General features: G+C 52.3%; 1 protein-coding gene across 8 annotated transcripts in view; it reads left to right on the plus strand.

The window, feature by feature from the left end:
* Window positions 1-1900: 1900 nt before the first annotated feature.
* The window catches only part of SMOX (spermine oxidase), a 66772-nt gene continuing 51115 nt past the window's right edge, over window positions 1901-17557 (plus strand). For 4 of the 8 annotated variants that reach the window (XR_007472211.1, XM_049699485.1, XM_004285283.2 and 1 more), the window contains exon 1: window positions 1953-2112. The gene's annotated coding sequence lies outside the window, so the exon portion shown is untranslated. Of the gene's footprint in view, window positions 2113-3124; window positions 3491-17557 lie in introns of those variants that run through there. The other 4 variants (XR_007472212.1, XR_007472213.1, XM_004285284.3 and 1 more) reach the window with 3 other exon arrangements.

A 17557-nucleotide genomic window follows, 5' to 3' on the forward strand; every position in this document is an offset into this window, starting at 1 on the left:
CATACCATTGAAGTCTTCTGTTATGTGAGCCTGTACATTTCCTATTTGCTTACAACAAGTCAATTTAAATAGTTTCCCATCATTTGTAATTTGTCACGTCCACCTTTTTCTTTTTTTTAAAGAGTGTAAGATTTTTTTAAAATGAATTTATTTTATTTATTTTATTTTTGGCTGTGTTGGGTCTTTTGTTACTGCGCATGGGCTTTTCTCTAGCTGTGGTGAGCAGGGGCTACTCTTCATTGCGGTGTGTGGGCTTCTCATTACCGTGGCTTCTTTTGTTGTGGAGCACGGGGTCTAGGCGTGCGAGCTTCAGTAGTTGCGGCTCATGGGCTCTAGAGTGCAGGCTCAGTAGTTGTGGCACATGGGCTTAGTTGCTCCGTGGCATGTGGGATCTTCCAGGACCAGGGCTTGAACCCGTGTCCCCTGCATGGGCAGGCGGATTCTTAACCACTGCACCACCAGGGAAGCCCTGTCAAGTCCATCTTAATCTTGTTTAATACAAGTCTTTGGAGTAGAGACCATTTTACAGATGAGAAAACTGAAACACAGATTAACTTCCTCAAGGCCACATGGAGGCAGAATCCAAACCCAAGAAAGCTAATCCTGAGAGGCCACTTATAAACATTCTGCTCTCCTTGGTGACAGGGAAGGATTCACAAAGGAGGGTGTGACATTTAACCTGACATTTAACTCCAAGGGGACACAGGGGTTTGTTAGGAGCAGGGAGAAAGGCTTCTAGGTGGAGGGAATAGCTTGGGCAATGACAAGGACTTTGCGCTAAGAAGAAACCTCACCTGAAATTCACCTTGTCCCTGGCCTGCAGTCTGTACTCAAGAGTGTCCTTCTTTCAGGGGAGCATCATACTCCATTTCTGCAGGAACACCTCTGTCTTCCTGGCCTCTGGACCCATGTGGACCTATGCTCTGCACTGGGGCCCGGTGGGTTCCCTGTGGGGTCCAGGTTAGGTGGGGCACCCTCCTCAGCCTGAAAGACAGTTCAGGCAGGGACCCAGCTTCCACAGAAGGCTTGCCCCCGTTGGACTGGATCTCTATCAGCCCCAGGAGGCCCTGGAGATCCTCACAGGTTAAACAGAATGAAATTGTCAGAGACCACTGCCCCCTACCCCCTCTTAAAGTAGAACAATGAAAGACTACTGGGGAGCAGAATCTCAAATAGAAAAAGAATAAACAAATAACCTCCAAATCTTTGATTTTTTTTAAGGAAAAAAATGACCCTCATACTTACAGTTGCTTCGGGTTTTATTAAATTCAGGACGAGGCAGTAGGTACCAGTGAAAGATATTTCTAACAGAGGCCACCTCTGCTCAATGTCGTGGCTGTGAAGGGACAGGCTCCAGCGATTTGAATGCCCCCTTTCCCCTTGCAGTTGAAGGTTCGAGATTAATGCGAGGAGGTATGGGACGGGGTGGTGGTGGCTGGGTGCGGCGGTAGTGTTGCAGAGAAAATGAGGTTGGAGGTGGCCCCTTGGGGACGAGCCCTCTGACCACAACTGAGATCCAGTGGAGGGTCTGCCGGAGTGAAGGCAGCTCCGGGAGGAGAGAGAGGCGCCCATTCCTTTCAACAGGAGGGTTTCGAGTTCTGCGGGTAAACTGAGGCCTGCATCCTTGCTCTGCTCGTCACCTGGCAGGCAGCTTCGGCTCCACGTTACGCCCAAGCACAGGGCGCGCAAGGCTGGGCTGCCTGCTTTTCTTTTGGGGACAGGTGGGGACGTTCGGCGCCCAGCTTGAGGAGGGGGCCGTGGAACCCAGGTGGGGAGCGCTGGGCCCGGGTCCCTCCGCAAGGTGGGTCCCTGAGGTTCTCTGCCAACGCAGCCTCCAGCCTCCCCACCCACGGCGGGCGGGTCGGGGGAGGAGCTCGGCGCGTCCCCGCCCCGAGGCGGAGAGGGGGCCGGGCCTGAACAGATTGGGAGGGGTGGGCCGGGGACGCTAGGCGGAGCGGGGCCCCACACAGGCCGCAGCGGCTGGCTCGGGCCCCTACGGTCCCGGCGGCGGCTGGAGAAGGAAGCCAGGCGGCTGAAGAGAAGGGGAGGCGGAGGAGGCCGAGGTGGAGAGCCGCTCGTCGCAAACTCACTTCCCCGGCTCAGCAGGGAAAGGTACCACGCGCGCCTGCTCCCGGCTCCCCGATCCCCGGTCGCCGGCCCCGCTCGAGCGCAGGCTGGGGCTGCGTCCGCCGCGGGAGGGTGAGGGGCCCGCCGCGGCCCCGAGGGCTCGGCCGGCCCGGGGCTCCGGCAGCCGGAGCGGCGCTCTGGCGGGAGGGCCAAGGTGCCCGGTATTCCCGGAGGCCGGCGAGGGCTGTGGGCGCCGCGCCCCTTCGCTCGCGTCGTGGGAGGCGGCGGTCAGGCAGGGTGGCGGTGGTCCCGAGGCGGGGGGCTGTGGGAGGGTGGAAGGCAGGCAGGACCCTAGGGCTGCGTGCAGCTGGGGAGCACCGGCGGCGCCCGGCGGGCGCGCTCCGTGGGCGCAGACAAAGCCGGGCGCGGACGCCCCGCGACGGCTTGGGCCGCCCAGAGCATGGGCACTGGGGAGGGAAGAGGAGGCGCCGGGGCAACGGCTGGGACACGGGGAGGGGCTGGGCCGCCCTCCCAAAGGGCGTCCAGGTGGTCTCCTCGGGGTATCCCCTGGACAATGTGGGGAGCAGCTCTCTCCGAAGAACCAACTAGGGGCTAATGGGCTGCGCTGGGCTAGGCGAGAGCCAGGCTCGGAATGGGGTAGGGAGTGTCGAATGCTTAATTTGGGAGAGGGACTCAGAGAAGCCACTGCCCAGGGGTGGGGGCTGGGGCTCCGGTAGAGCCGGTGAGGGGCCTGGGGTCCCCCTCGGAGCTTGCACCAGGAAGGGGTGTATGGCCTGATAAGAGAAGCGCCGTGGCTGGCACCTGTGGTGAAATGTGCCCACAGGTTGGTTGAACAGTCTGCCTGTGGTGGCACATCCCGTGCCAATCCGCGGAGGGGGTGGGTAACTTGTCCGTGTTTGGAGCAGGCAGCAAAACGGCAAGTGTCTAGGGGGGTCACTGGAATGGGTAGGTGTGCATCTGAAAGTGTGTGTAGCGAAGGCCCCACGTCTGCGTTTTGCTTCTTTGCCCCCCTCCCCTTTCCTCTTGTTAGCTGGGCTCCTGCCACAGGCTAATGCCTAACTAGGGTTCCAAGATGGTCTGCTCCCTGTCCCCCATTCTTCAAGTTACTTCCCCTCTCTCCAGTATTAAAAGTGGCTACTTTCCCCCTGGATCATTCACAACAGTGTAAGAACATGCTTTGCCACTGCTCCCCTCCATTTTATGGCCCCCTTTTTTGCCTTCATCCCTCATTCTCCCCTAGCTAAAGACACACTTCTCCACTTCCCTTCACAGCAAAACTTCTCCAGAGAGCTGTCTGTACCTGTGGTCCCTGGGTTCTTCAGCTCACTTGACCTGGCTTTGGTCCCACCGATTCACTGAAACTACCAAGTAAAGGCCTCCCTTGATTTACACTCCCCCACAAGTAGGTCTTCCTTGACCTCCCTTGGTCTTGATCATTCTCTCCCATATCCTTTCTTGGCTTCTCCTGGTTTTCTTCCTTACCAACCCCCCTTTCCCCCCACCAAAGCCCTTCCTTACTTGTCTTTAAGGACAACTCCTTCACTCACTCTGAATGTTGGAGGATCCCTGGGCTCTGTTCTCAGCCCCCTCCTCTCCCCTGAGTCCCTTCTATTTACATACCCCTCAAGCTCTCATTTTTTCTTATAATTCTTAAAATCAAACATTTATTTACAAACACAGGTCTTAAGTGTATATCATTTTCATTCTCATGATTTTAAGTAGCAAATTTTATCTCCAGTCCCAACCTCTCTATCCAGCCACCCATCTGATGACTTAAGGTGTCATAGGTATGAAAAAGTTAATATGGGTGAAACAGAACCCTGACTGTGCTCCCCAAGCATGACTCTCCGCAGGCCTTCCCATCTCAGTAAAGGGCCTGTAACCCACCCACCATTAAAGAAAGGAAACCGGGTAGCATCATCTCCTCCCTTTTCCTCCCTCTCCACATCTAGTGCTACAGCAAGTGCTTTTGGTTCCTTTTGCCAAATCTATCTCAGGCCTATTCTTCATGCTCTGACTCCACTGCTGCTGCCCTAGGCTACTGCCCCAGGCCAAGCCACCTTTTATATCTTGCCTGAATATTGTAGTAGCTTTTGCCTGCTTTCCCTAAGTCTGCAATTGCCTCCTCAAATCCATTTTAACAGAGCAGCAAGAACAATTTAGAAAAATATTTAGTCTCATTGCTCTAAGACCCTCAATAGCTCCCTGTTGTACTTGGAATGAAATTTCAAATCTTTTCCCTGGCCTTTCAGATCTTCCAAGGTCTGGTCACTGCTGACCTCCCCCAGCCTTATCCTAACACTGTCCCCTTTTCATCTTCCTGACAGTCACACCTGAATCACTTCTGCCCCTTGAACACCTAAGCTTTTTCCTGCCCTGTGTCCTTTGCCTGTGTTGTTTTCTCTGCCTGGAATGTTCTTCCAAGGTTTTCTACTGGGCTGGCTATGCTCCTTCTTATTTTTCAGGTCTCAGCTTAAATATGCCTTCCCAGTCTTGGTAGAAGCCCATCATTCCCTGTAATTCATCGTAGCACCTGGTTTACTTTCTTCATTGTGCTTATCACAGTTCATAACCATTTGTTGCAGTTGTCTGTTTACTTTTTCTGGCTTTCTAAGGGCTGGAACCTTGACTGAATGGCCCACTGCTGAATCTAGAGCATTTAGCACAGTACCTGGCATGTAGCTGATACTCAGGAAATATTGAGCCAGGTGGAAAGGTCAGGGCAGTGCAGGAGCCCCTTGTAAACTTCAGGTGATCCTAAGGATTTTTATTTTCTTTCCATGAAAGCAGTTGTGCAAATCACTGCAAGAATCTGAGGGGGTCAGTGGGGAAAAGGGAAGGCTCAAAGGCAGGCCTGTATGCCTAGTGGGAGATTGGGTGGATCTGGGGGTGTGTGGAGTTGATGTGGGTTGCTGTGGGTTGGGGAGAAATGATTTCCTTTGCTCTCTTTGGTGGAAATCCAGCCTGGGTCAACAGAGGGGTGTGTGCCTGTGTGCTTGTGTGTGATTTCTAACTCGTGAGATGGGGATGGCCTGGGCAGCCAGGGCTTTACTTTACCCAGTCTCTTGGGTGGCTGCTGGGTGCCTAGCCCTCAGGGCAGGGAGTTGAAGGGGAGGAAGAAGCTGGAGTTGGGGGTCTCTGTAGACCCTTGTCTTTCCACCCACAGCTCCCCTTTTTGCACAGAGGAGCCAACTGAGAATTGAGCTGTTTGGCTAGTGCTCTCAGAATGGAGGGCTAAGAACTGAGGGACCTCAGATCTGGGAGAGGGAAGCTTGGCCCTGGACAGGGGGACTGGTGATGGACCAAGGTAACATTGGGAGGTGAGCGCTGGAACTAGGGGATAGGGGTTCAGATCAGGGCTGGGCTGGCATGCCTAGGAAAGGCTTTGAGCTAGGATAGATGGAAGAAATGAGGGTATCCTGGGTGGGAGAAATCAGGCAGAGGCCAAGAGGCTAGGCCAGGGCCCTGGTATACTCACTGCGTGCCAGGCAGTGTTCTAAAGACTTTGCAAATATTAGCTCCTTTGATCCTCTTTTCTTTTTAATAAATTTATTTATCTTTTTATTTTTGGCTGCATTGGGTCTTTGTTGCTGCACATGGGCTTTTTCTAGTTGCAGCGAGCGGGGGCTACTCTTCATTGTAGTGGCTTCTCTTGTTGCGGAGCACGGGCTCTAGGTGCATGGGCTTCATTAGTTGTGGCACATGGGCTCAGTAGTTGTGGCTCGTGGGCTCTAGAGCACAGGTTCAGTAGTTATGGCACACAGGCTTAGTTGCTCCGCGGCATGTGGGATCTTCCTGGACCAGGGCTTGAACCCGTGTCCCCTGAATTGGCAGGCGGATTCTTAACCACTGCACCACCAGGGAAGTCCTCCTTGAATCCTCTTAACAGCTCTGTAAAGTAGGTCTTATTCCCATTTTACAGACTGGAAGACTGAGGCACAGTCATACAGCTCGGTAGTGACAGAGCAAGGATTTGAACCTAGGCAGCCTGGCTCCAGAATAAATGCTCTAAGACACTCTACTCTGTCACTTCTTTCATGCCTCTCAGATATGCGCCAGCTGAAGTCTTCTTAACAAATGTTTTTTCGTGACCCGCAGAGGTGCCTGGCCTTGGGGCTGGGGAAGTAGGAAAGAAGTCACACCCTGTAAGGTAGAAGGGGTCCTCACTCAGAGTGGGCAGCTGAGTCTCTCTGTTTCTTCCAGGAGGGGCTTTGGGCCCAGGCCAGGTAGTTGGGTGGCACGCACACTGTGATTTCCGGGAGCTAGGGAGGACAACTACTTCTCGTACAAAAACAGCTCCCTGCTTGAGATGCCACCATTGGAGTGTCACTTCTCTGGGTTCAGCATTGCCACAGTGCCCTCTTCATCTGCCTCTGGAGAGCCCAGAGAGGTGAGGTAGGAGCTCTGCAGATAAACTGGCCTGTTTTGTATTCCATCTAGGATGTTGTGAGGTGGAGCTTCAGACTTGGCCTTGGGAAACCTGGATGGGGGTCTGAGTAGGGCTGGACTGAAGGTGGGAGCAGAGCTGGGGGAACAGAGAAATGGGAACTGAAAAGAGCTTAATCCACTTCAGTATTGTCCCTGTCCTTACCCCTTTTTGTCTGTCTGTAAAATGAGATTAGAGAGACTTTTTTTTTTTTTTGCTCCCCAGAGGTTGTAGAAGCCAGGAACTCCTTGAGGTTACATGCTTGAGTACCTTCTTGCAGACCCAGGATAAAGAGCGAGGACTCCCCATGGGATGCCCGTCTGTAGGAACTGGGCCAGCCAGTTCCTACAGACAGTCTTGTCCTTTGAGGCTTTCCTGTTTGGTCATGAGGACACCTCTGGGCAGGTGACTTGGCCTCCCAGGGGCCTGGCTAATAGGCTGAGAAAGGGTTTGCTGACCACACAGGGCTGGAGTCTGTTTGCTGCAAGTTCTGACCCCAGGGTTTAGGGGATCTGCTCATCTATCTCAGATCCTCCCAGCCCCCCAGGAAAAGAGGGAGGCAGACTCAGTGGCATTCTCTTCTGCATTTTGGGAAACTAAGGCCCAGAGCAAGCACATTGCTGCTGGAAGCTCACTAGGCCCATGTTTCTGAGGAGTGCTCCTTCTCTGGAGTATGCAGGAGGCTTGTCCACACTGCTTGAGTCCTTGTCTGCTGAGTTGAGGTGAAGGCTGTGGCAGAGCCTGAGTCCAGCAGGTTAGAGCTGAGGGTGGACTTTCCAACAACTGGACACTGGGCCTTGTTACCTGTGGTTGGCATCTGGCATCTTCTATGCCCCACCCTGGTGCTTGGGGCCACTGGGAACACAGGACAGGGTCCCCACTCACCAGGAAATAAGAATGAGCTATGCCAGATATGATGTAATGAGGTGCAGTTCAGACCAGCTTCTTGGAGGAGGAGGTGCTTTTAGAGCGCCCTGAAGTCTTGGGTAGCTTTGACCGACACAGGAGGGGATGGCATTCCTGAGGTGCAGGGGGAGCCCTGGACAAGTCAGTCAGAGCATTGATTGTCAAGCCACTGAGTCTAGACTTGATTCACTAGGCCCTGGGGAGCCATCGAAGCTTATAGGCCATAGGTGCAAGGAGTTGATTAGAGCAGTGGTCCATAAAATTACTTCCCAAACTCTAGCATACATGTGGACAGCTTGTTAAAATTCAGGTTCCAATTCAGCAGGTCTGGGGTGGGGCCTGAGACTCTGTGTTTTTTAACAAGCTCCTGGGTGGTATGATGCTGCTGGCCCATGGGTTATCTTTGTGTAGTGAGGGTTGAGACTGGGGACTTTGGGCCAGGCAGGTACAGGGATGGGCACAGATCAGGTGAGACCCGAAACAGATAAAGGGGACTGTCCTGGCTCCTGTGAACTGTGTTGGGGGAGGCATATAGACTGCTTGTATGGGGGCAGGGCAGAGGGGAGCATGTGGAGGGCATGGGATGCAGGGGCTACTCTGTTGGCGGGGTGGGGCTGGGTGAGGTGCTTCTGGGGACTTGGATCTCAGGCTGGGAGAAAGGCCTGATTTCTAGGGTGCCTGACTTTGAGGAGCTCCCAAAACCATGAGAAAGTGTTTTAGGTGACTGCCCCAGGGCAGGGTGACATGGAGATGGCATGTAGGGCGTCTTATCTTTCCCCACAGCCAAGCCCGGCCCTGTGGTTAGCCAATCTGGGGTGAGCACTCTTCCTCCAGCCAGGGTTGGGCCAAGGAGATTGGGGAAACAGCTGACGCCAGCCTTAGACATGCCATCTTCCCCTGAAAGCCCCTAAAGTTCCCCCAGCTGTTGAGCTCTCACCCCCAGCAAGCATCCCTGACCCCTGCCTGGCCTGCGTGAGTCCTTGTAACTGCCCTGATGGTTGCATGAGCTGCTGTTGGGGTCTTATCCCACTCAGGCCACCTCCCCAGTGCACCTGGAAGTGGGGAGGCCTGGATGCTTCATTCTGCTCTGCCCCTGGCTGAGACACTACAGGCAAGTGTGTGCTCTGCTCTGAGGACTCAGTTTCCTGTAAATTGAGGGATTCAGTCCCCTCTCTGGGGAGCAGGGTGGAGAGTTGCAGGGTTTGTTGAGTAGAGCACTATATCTTCCCAGAATGGCAGCTTAATACATTTTAATTTTGGTTTACTATTGAAACTTGCATGCTGATGATGGAGTCGAATGAGCAATTTGCCCAGAAGAGCTGTCCAGCTTGATTTGGGGATCTCCCAAGACCCCTTGTTCTCTGGGCTTTGCAGAGCCTGAAGGGTGGTATCTGATACCACTGGTCAGATGAGGTCCCTCTAGACCCTAGCAGGAGGGTAGGCAGTCACCTCACCCAAAGAAAGGTGGGAAGGGCAGACACTAAAGGCAGAGGTTCTGTTGCCCTGGGCAGTGCCAAGAGGGGCTTTCAGGCTAAGCTCTCAAAATGTCACTTACAACTCCTAAAAGGATAACCCCCCCCACTCCCCCTCTTGATTCCTACCCATGTGCTCCCTGCTGTGCCAGGCTGTCCTGAGGGGGTGGGAGGAGGTGGCATTTCTCAAAGACTGTTCTGAGAAACCTCAAGGGTTCAGGGAACAAACAAGGGTAGAAACTGGAAAATCCACTCCACTATCCTATGGGAGATTCAGAATGCATTTAAGAGAATTAAAGGCTTTGACAAGTGCTGTAGAAAAGAAACTGGTGTTTTCTAAACTGATTTGACCATAGACAATTTTTTTTTTTGAAGACATCCTAATAATGACCAACTGACCAATAGAACACCTGGTTGGAAGGGCTGATGTGGGAGGATGCTGCTCCATCAGAGACTACAAACACGGGTGATGGGTGGGCCCAGAAGTGCCAGGGAGGGAAGGTAGGATGGAACAATAGCTTCCTGGGGGAGGTGGACTTGGTGGGATGGGTACATTTGGAGAGTTAGTGGAAGAAAAGGGTACTGTAGAGGGAGGGATGGCCTGGAGGGGACTGGGGCCCAGAACCCGCCCTGGGTTCTAGTGGCAGCAGCTTTGCTTCACTGGGTGGGTGGGCAAGGGACCCAATAGTAGCCAGGCCTGGGTCTTCTGGATTCTGGGAGGGCCTCCTACCCCATCCTTCCCTCCCATCTTCTTGCCCTGCAAGTTCTTTCCCAGCCTCTCATCTCAGAGAGTGAGGTTGTGATCCCTGGGCAAGAAGGTAAAACCTCTCTGTGCCTCACTATCCTCATTTGTACCGTGGGGATAATGTTACCTCCCTGATAGGGTTGTTGTGACACCCAGATTCTTGTTGGCTGCTCTCAATGTGATTGACATGGCTGCAGGCAGTGTCTCCAGGAAGGACCCAGGGAAGGGGACACTCGTCAGGGATTTGAGAGGCACAAAGGTCAGCAGAGAGCATGTCAGGCTCAGGATAGGGTCTTGATTAGAACAGAGGGGTGATTTTCCAGAAAGGCAAGAAAAGAGTGAGGACTGACTTCCTGAGGGAGTGGCTAGCAGGGTGGGGATATCTGGGCAGAGTGAGGAGACTTCACAGGCCACCCTGGGCCCTGTGGGCCTAGTCTGGGTATGGGAGTCCTGGGGTCCAGTTGGTGTATGTAGGAGACAGCGGGGCTGAGGGCAGGGAGGAGGTGTCAGGGACCTGCCTTCATTCATTAGCCCACTGGGAGCCATTGAAGGTTTTTGAGCAGGGCAGTGGTTTGATCAGATCAGTGGTTTAGTGAGAAAAGTGGCAGGGTGTGATGGTGGGTTGGGGGTACAGGACCCCTCCCCCCTCATTGGGCTTCCTCAGAGAATTGCTGTGTGCTTTCATGTCTCAAGCATGGGGAGGGGCAAGTTGCTAATATGACCCTCAGATTATCAGAGCTCTGAGTCATTTTCCCAACAGTTTAGGAATCTCACTCTTGTCACCTTCCTGGAAGGGGTGTCTAAAGTGTAGGACAGGGAGAGTCCCTGGGCTCGTGCTCGTCCTGCCTCCCCTGTCGCTGGGAGAGAAGGTCAGTGAGGCCACCCTGCCTTGCCCCTCACCACACCTCATATCCTCTGAGGTGTGAGGACTCTTTGTTCAGCAGCTCAGGTGGAAGTGATGGGGTGCAGCATTTCAAACAGCGATCCAGAAGTTGCTGTAATGGTGCGATGTGGGTAACAGGCCTACGTAGTGACAGCAGCCCTCAGGGAGGCCCTGGTAGGGGGTGCTCAGCGAGCTTTCTTACCCAGTTCAGCTGCACTTTCTTCTTCCTTTGACCCTGCCTCTTTCTTCCTCAAATAGGCAGGAGCCCAAGGCTTTTTCTTGCTCTCTCTAAATCAGGGGTCAGTAGGAGGGAGGATGAAGAAAAGCATTTGGGTTCAATCAGACCAGGGTAGCTTGGCTGTTGTGCGGCGAGGGTAAGTCCAGTACCCCTGCCCCTCAGTCCAGATTCGTTTATCATCTAGCTGCTTCTTGCAGGAGGGTGTTAAGGAAGGTGTGATTTAAGACCAAGAGAAGCAGCACTTGGAAATGAGTTGTAATTTATTAGGAAACAGAACAAAGAACCCAGCCACCCTCTGCAGCCTTGTGCCAGGCCCTGGTAGACCCATAATTCCTGTCCTCCCCATGTGGCCCACGGGGCATGAGCTATTTCGCAAATGGGAACACTGGCAGTGCCAGCAAATGGCATGACTGGGTCTCAAGCCCAGGTTCTAGGACATCTGGTTTCATGCCCTTTCCTCAAGTCACAGACCCCTCAGAGCCCGTCTCCAAACCTTCAACCATGCCTTCCTACCCACAACCAGACCTCTTCCCCAAGCCAGCCCAGCCCAGCTCCCCCAAACTCCTGACTCTAGGGAGAAGACACTGATGGGTGCTCCTAGTGGACTGGCAAATAATTAGACCTTGAGTCAGCTAAGTAGGAGACACGCAGGACCACCAGTGGGCAGACATTCATAGGAAAGATTTTAAAATGAGGCCTTTAAATGTTAAATAAACATATCTCTTTTATCTTTTCTATTTTGGAAAATTAAAAAATCATATACAATTAATGGAAAACTTTTGAGTTAATCTGAGAAAGTAACTCAAGAAAAGGTGATAAACTTGATTCATTCCTCGGTTTTAAAAAAAGAGTAAAGCCTGAGCTTTAGTATCTTACTGAGTATATTTTGGAGTGCCTTATGTTAGATGACAGGTTGTGGAAACTCTCTGAAACTCAGTTTCTTCCTCTGTAGAAGGGGGATAGTGACATGAAGATTAACCGAAATATTCCACGTGAAATGCTTGGCATTGCCCTCTGTACCTTGGACGTACTCAGTGAAAAATAGTGGTAACAATGATGATAGAATTATAAGAACAGACATTTCTTGATTCCAAAAGCTCTCTTTGAACTCAATAAAAGAACTTGAAGAATATATTTATTGTCTAAGCTCAGCGTCTTAACTCCATAGGTGTTTTATGGATTGAATCATGGGGCCCATGGGTGCATTTTGAAATGAACACCATTGGCTTTTCAGACCGAGTTCCAGCTCTTTCAGAGGTTGGCAGGGGTGGGGGAGGGTGGTGTTCTGCTTCAGGGTTGAACTTTATGAAGAGCCCTTTATTGGGTGATCCTGTGTCAGGAGATCCTGTGCTAGGACTTGTTAGGAGAGCACAGTTAAACCACCTTGGAGTTACCAGGAGGGGAAAATCTTGGGCCAGATGAACAGCAGGTGACTGTTTAGAGGGAATTATCATTTAGTTGCTCTTAGAATTTTCTTTTGTGCTGCCAAAAGCCATTAGACCACCATCCTTGTCACTCTTTATGGAGGATAAAATCAAGGGCAAAGGGCTGTGGTCTGGCCAGCCTTAAGCCAGTCCCTGTGGGGCAGGGAGACCAGGGTGGCTGGCCTGCAGCCCACCTGACTAACGCCCTGGCCAGGAGGCAGGTGATCTCCCGGCGGCAGCCCCAGTTTTGGCAGTGTAGCTGGGGTAAGCTGCCAGGCTTGGGGACACCTCCTGCTAGCCCCGGGTGCCTGGTACAATGTGTGCAGTGTCAGTGCGTGGGGACGGGTAAGACAGAAGTGCCAGGCTGAGGGCTGTCCTTAGGCCTGCTGCCCCGGGAGGCTGAGTGAGGGCCTGAGAGGTGGGCAAGTGCTGGGTAGAGAGAGATGAGCTGAGCATTCTCAAGCCCTGCTTTACCCCTCACTCTGTCTGGGTGGCCTCCATCACACCTGTGAACCTTTCTGATATTTCCTCATCTATAAAATGGGCACCAGGTGTTTGGGAGGATTAAATGATGCCATGAGTGGAAAGTGCCCAGCGTGGGACCTGGCACATGAAGGGCTTAATAAATAGAGATTTGCTATGGGGGTTATCTGTTGGCTGGATTTTTGGGGGATGTTTTCTTTTTCCATGTTGTGATCATGTACGCCACCTTTGCTCTGTGATAAACCATGCTGAATGGGGGTTGGGGGTGGGGGATGAGCATAGAAGAGGGAGCTTTGCAGGAAGAGAGTTTACAGTGGAGGGGACCCTCTTCCCACAAGTACTGCCTGAACCCAGCAAAAGCCTTGGACAGCCCAGCCTTGCTGTCAGGGCTACGGTCTGCCCTGTGGGCCAGGAGCACGAGTCCTGGGCTGGGCAGAGTGGGGACCCACCCGTGGCTCAGGAGAGAGGATTGGCCTGCAGGAGACCCCCCTCCCTCCCCCGCCTCCCCCAGGGGCTGGAGCCGAAGCACAGACGGGCTTTGTGCAGAGTCACGAGGGGCCAGCAAGGGGGAACTGCACCGGCTGAGCTGTCTCACAAGCCTCAGTTCTTGTCAGTGGTTTTGAAAGAGTCAGGGGAAAGTGCTGACTGTGCTGTCCTCCTTCCCTCCAGAACTGTGAGGCCTGTGGCTCCTGTCAGGGAGAGGGGAGGAGCCTGCCGGGAGGCTACCTCTTCATCTGCCAATTCACACCTCCCAGGCTTCAAGTGCCCCATCTGCTGAATGGGTGGATCTCCATGTGGGGACACTAACCCAGGTCAGGGGCTGGTCAGGGCCATGCCTGCATGTGATGCCCTATGCAGTGGGGCTGGGAGAGGGGCCCTGGGCTGTGTGTTTGGAGGCAGGCTCAGCCCTTCGATGGGAGATGGCCTGGAGAACCGTTCCCAACTCTTGTGATAGCCCCAAGGAGAGAACTGGGCTCTGGAGTCAGACCACCGGGGCCCTCCTCCCACCTGTGGGTCTTGCACCAACTTTTTGTCTTTCCTACCTCACAGGCTTGTTGTGAAGGGGAAAGGAGATGACCACTTGACACAGAACTTGTAAGGGTTGGTCCTGGTGTCATGACTGGTCACCCAAGTCATCCTGACCCCATCCTTGCTCTTACCCCCATATTTCGTCATTCAGCAAGTCCCTAGGAGGTCACCATAGCACTTTTTGCCCTCTGGTCCTCTCCTGCCTGTCACTTCCTCTGTTCTGGTGTCCTCTTGTCAGAGAGGCTTCCCTGACCTCCCTACACAGAGCAGCTGCCTCTCCCCTTTCCTGCTTTGCTTTGTGGCACCTGTCACCCCTGATCCTCCAAGGGGAGGCATCTGGCTGTTTCAGTATCTCAAGTGCCTGGTACAGAGTAGCACTCACTCAACTTTTTGTTGTTCTTGTTGTTTTTATTGTGGTAAAATATACATAACATAAAATTTATCATTTTAACCATTTTTAAGTATAGAGCTCAGTGGTATTAAATATATTCACATTGTTGTGCTACCATCACCACCATCCATCTTCAGAACTATTTTTCATCTTCCAAAACTGAAATTCTGTATCCTTTAAACACTAACTCCCCATTTCCTCCCTCCCCTGCCCCTGACAACCACCATTCGACTTTCTGTCTCTGTGAATTTGACTACTCTCTAGGTACCTCATGTAAGTAGAATCATACAGTATTTGTCCTTTTGTGACTAGTTTATTTCACTTAGCATCATGTCTTCAAGGTTCATCCATGTTGTAGCATGTGTCAGAATTTCCTTTTCAAGGCTGAATAATATTCCATTATGTGCATGTACCACATTTTGTTTATTCATCCATCGATGGAGACTTGAGTGGATTCTACCTTTCGGCTATTGTGAATAATGCTGCTATGAAGGAGTGGGAAACTGCCTTGAGGGAGACAAAAAACTAAATCTCTCTGAAAACTTCTGAGTGGTAGCCTAATACCTATTAGAGAGCAGAGCAGGTGTGATGGCAATACTCATTTTGCAGATGAGAAAACAGAGTCTTCCCTGGGTCACTCAGAGTTAGACCCCGTCCCTGCACCCTGGGTTCTCTCTGAGGGAGCAGTCCCTGTGAGCAGAGGTACATTACAGGTGTTCAATGCAGAGTGCTTTGGGAGTCGGGCAGCAGCTGGGGAGGGAGGACAGAGGGAGACCCTCAGCCTAAGCTGGAAGGTGGGGAGTGGACCTTGGGTACTGCCTGGCCTTTCTGCTCTCTCTGCCTCCTCTACTCCTGTACAGGCAGATCCCAGATGTTCTGGGCTGGCCTGGAATCTGCATTTGGAATCTGCTGTAGAGAAGTGATTCTTAACCTTGGCTATATGTTAGCATCATGTAGAGTCCTTAAAAAATTTCCATGCTTGGACCCCACCCGGAAGAGTCTTAGATGACCCAATCTCTGGGCTTGGTATCGGTCTTTTGTAAAAATCTCCAGGTGAGTGTAATGCACAGGCTGGGAAGGCATTCCTGTCTCCTGGGCCTTGTATGCTGTAGGGCCTGGGCCAGGCTCTCTGCTCACTTAACCCCAGCCCTGAGTTTTAGAAAAGAGGGAGCTGGGACCCTGAGTAGGATGGGGAGTTTACCTTGGGGTCTCTACTCTGAGGGGTTTCCAAGGAGAGAGAACTGCTGACTGTTAGTTACCTGGTGCTGTGTAACAAACTACCCCCAAACTTAGTAGTTTAAAATGACAATAAACAGTTATTATCCTCATAGTTTCTGTGGGTTAGGAATTTGGAAGCAGTTTAGTTGTTTCTGGTTTGAGATCTCTTAGGAGGTTGCAGTCAAGGTGATGGCTGGGAGTGCAGTCATCAGAAGGCTTCACTGGGGCTGGTGGATTTGCTTCCAGGGTGGTTCAGTCACATGCTTAGCAGGATGGTTTGGCTGATGGTAGGACTCAGTTCCTTGCCTCTCAGTGGGCTTATGTGGGTTTCTTCACAACATGGTGATTAGCTTCCCCTCTTGTAAGCAGTCTAACAGAGCAAGGTGGAAGCCACAGTGTGTATTATGCCCTAGTTTTGAAAGTCACACTCCATATTTCTACAATATCCTATTGGCTACACAGATCAGCTTGGGAGGGGACTGTAGGGCATGAGTACCATGAGCGGAGGATCATTGAGGGCCATCTTGGAGGCTGGTGACCATACAGATTGTCCTGTTTTTGCAGTTTCAGCCTCACAGACCTTGCCTGGGTGGAGCAAGTGCCCCCAGTAAGTGGTGTGGCCCTTCTCTCTTACTTGTCTATTCCTCCCCATCATCAGACCATAGCAGTGCCACTGTGGGGTGGTGTAGTTCTGAGGCCTGGAGGTCTTGCTTTGGAGTCATCATGCAGGAGGGTCTGTGACCTCTCTACTGGCTGGATTTCCCATCCCCACCCATGTCTGATGTCCTGGCCCAGCCATCCCTGTGGTGACCCCGGTAGTGTGCGGACTTAGGCCTGTAGGAAAGCTAATATAAAAACCATTGCTGCTACGTGCCTGGCTCTGGGCTAAGCACTCTGCATTGTCACACTCAACCCTGTGAGGCAGGGACTCTTTATCCCCATTCTAATGATGAAGAAACTGAGGCTCAGGTCACTCATCTAAAAAGTTGTGGAGCCTCAAACCCCTGGTATTCAAAAACAAGGGCCTGTATGAAAACCATGGTGCAATAAGGTATTCCCAAAGGAGGAGGCTATTTAGCAAGCTGAGTCATCAAGGGAAACATAAGGGAAGTGTGTGTGTGTGTGTGTGTGTGTGTGTGTGTGTGAGAGAGAGAGAGAGAGAGAGAGAGAGAGAAAGAAAGAGAGAAAGACTAAAGGGAGGTGGGGAGAGAGGGAAAGGGAGAGAGAGAGAGGAAGAAAGGTGTCTTCCTGGGGTTCCCCAGGGGCCATGGTGACTTGGGTGCCTCAGAACAGGGCTGGTATGGTCTTGAGGCTGGTTTTCTCTCTCCAGATTCAGCCTTTCCCAGGGTAGTGAGTGACTGTGAGTACCATCTCCCATCAGCCCTCCCCTGCTCATGGCCTGATTTGATGTCACTAAGGGCAGTCTCACACCAATGTAGTCACTGGCATAGTAACCAGTTCTGTGGTCTCTTACATTTCTGTGGTTGATGACTTCCTAGGGGGGCGGGTTTAGAGTTTGGGTGTCACATCCTGCTCAGAGGGAGGGAATACAGGCCATGAGTTCTCATCCTAAGGATTGCTAAAGGGAGCCACAGTGAAACCTGTTCCTTTAGGACTTTGCTGAGGAAAAGGAAACTGGCTAATAGGGTCTGGGGTCAGGGCTGGCCTCATTCAAGGTAGGGGTGACTGTTCCCATTCTACAGATGGGGTGACTGAAGCTCAGGTGCTAATGGACTCACCCAAGGGAATGCTGGTTAGGGACAAAAGCTGCTGTCTGGGCAATTTCATCTTCTCCAGGAGTGGCAGCCATCATGTCAGACCCCTGACCTCTCTCTGGGCTGAGGGAGCGTGGGCTGTGCCTGCCTCTGGAAGATCTGGGATCTAAGGGGAAGAATGTGGGCCTTGCTTGCAGAGAGGTGACCTGGCCAGTTAGGACCTCTGTGTGCAGACACACACAAAGATGGGAAACCAGGGCATGCATGGATCAGAGATGGAAGCTGAGCTGGTGGGGCTGGCCCAGATTTTGAAAGGTTCATAGGAGATGCTTAGATGACTAGTACCTGATCTGATCTATTGTCAGAGCGTGATCCATTCATTTTTGCTGAAGGTGGATGGGATCTCTAGGATGGAGTTTGGGATAAAGCTCTTTGGGTGTGAGTATGGGGGCAGGAATGCAGTCCTGGACTCTGCCCTGGTCCATCTGCACCTCTGTTTCTCTCTCCACTGCCAGCTGAGCTTTATGCCCATCAGAAAG

The sequence above is a fragment of the Orcinus orca genome, chromosome 16 (assembly GCF_937001465.1).
Source record: "Orcinus orca chromosome 16, mOrcOrc1.1, whole genome shotgun sequence".
Lineage (NCBI taxonomy): Eukaryota > Metazoa > Chordata > Mammalia > Artiodactyla > Delphinidae > Orcinus > Orcinus orca.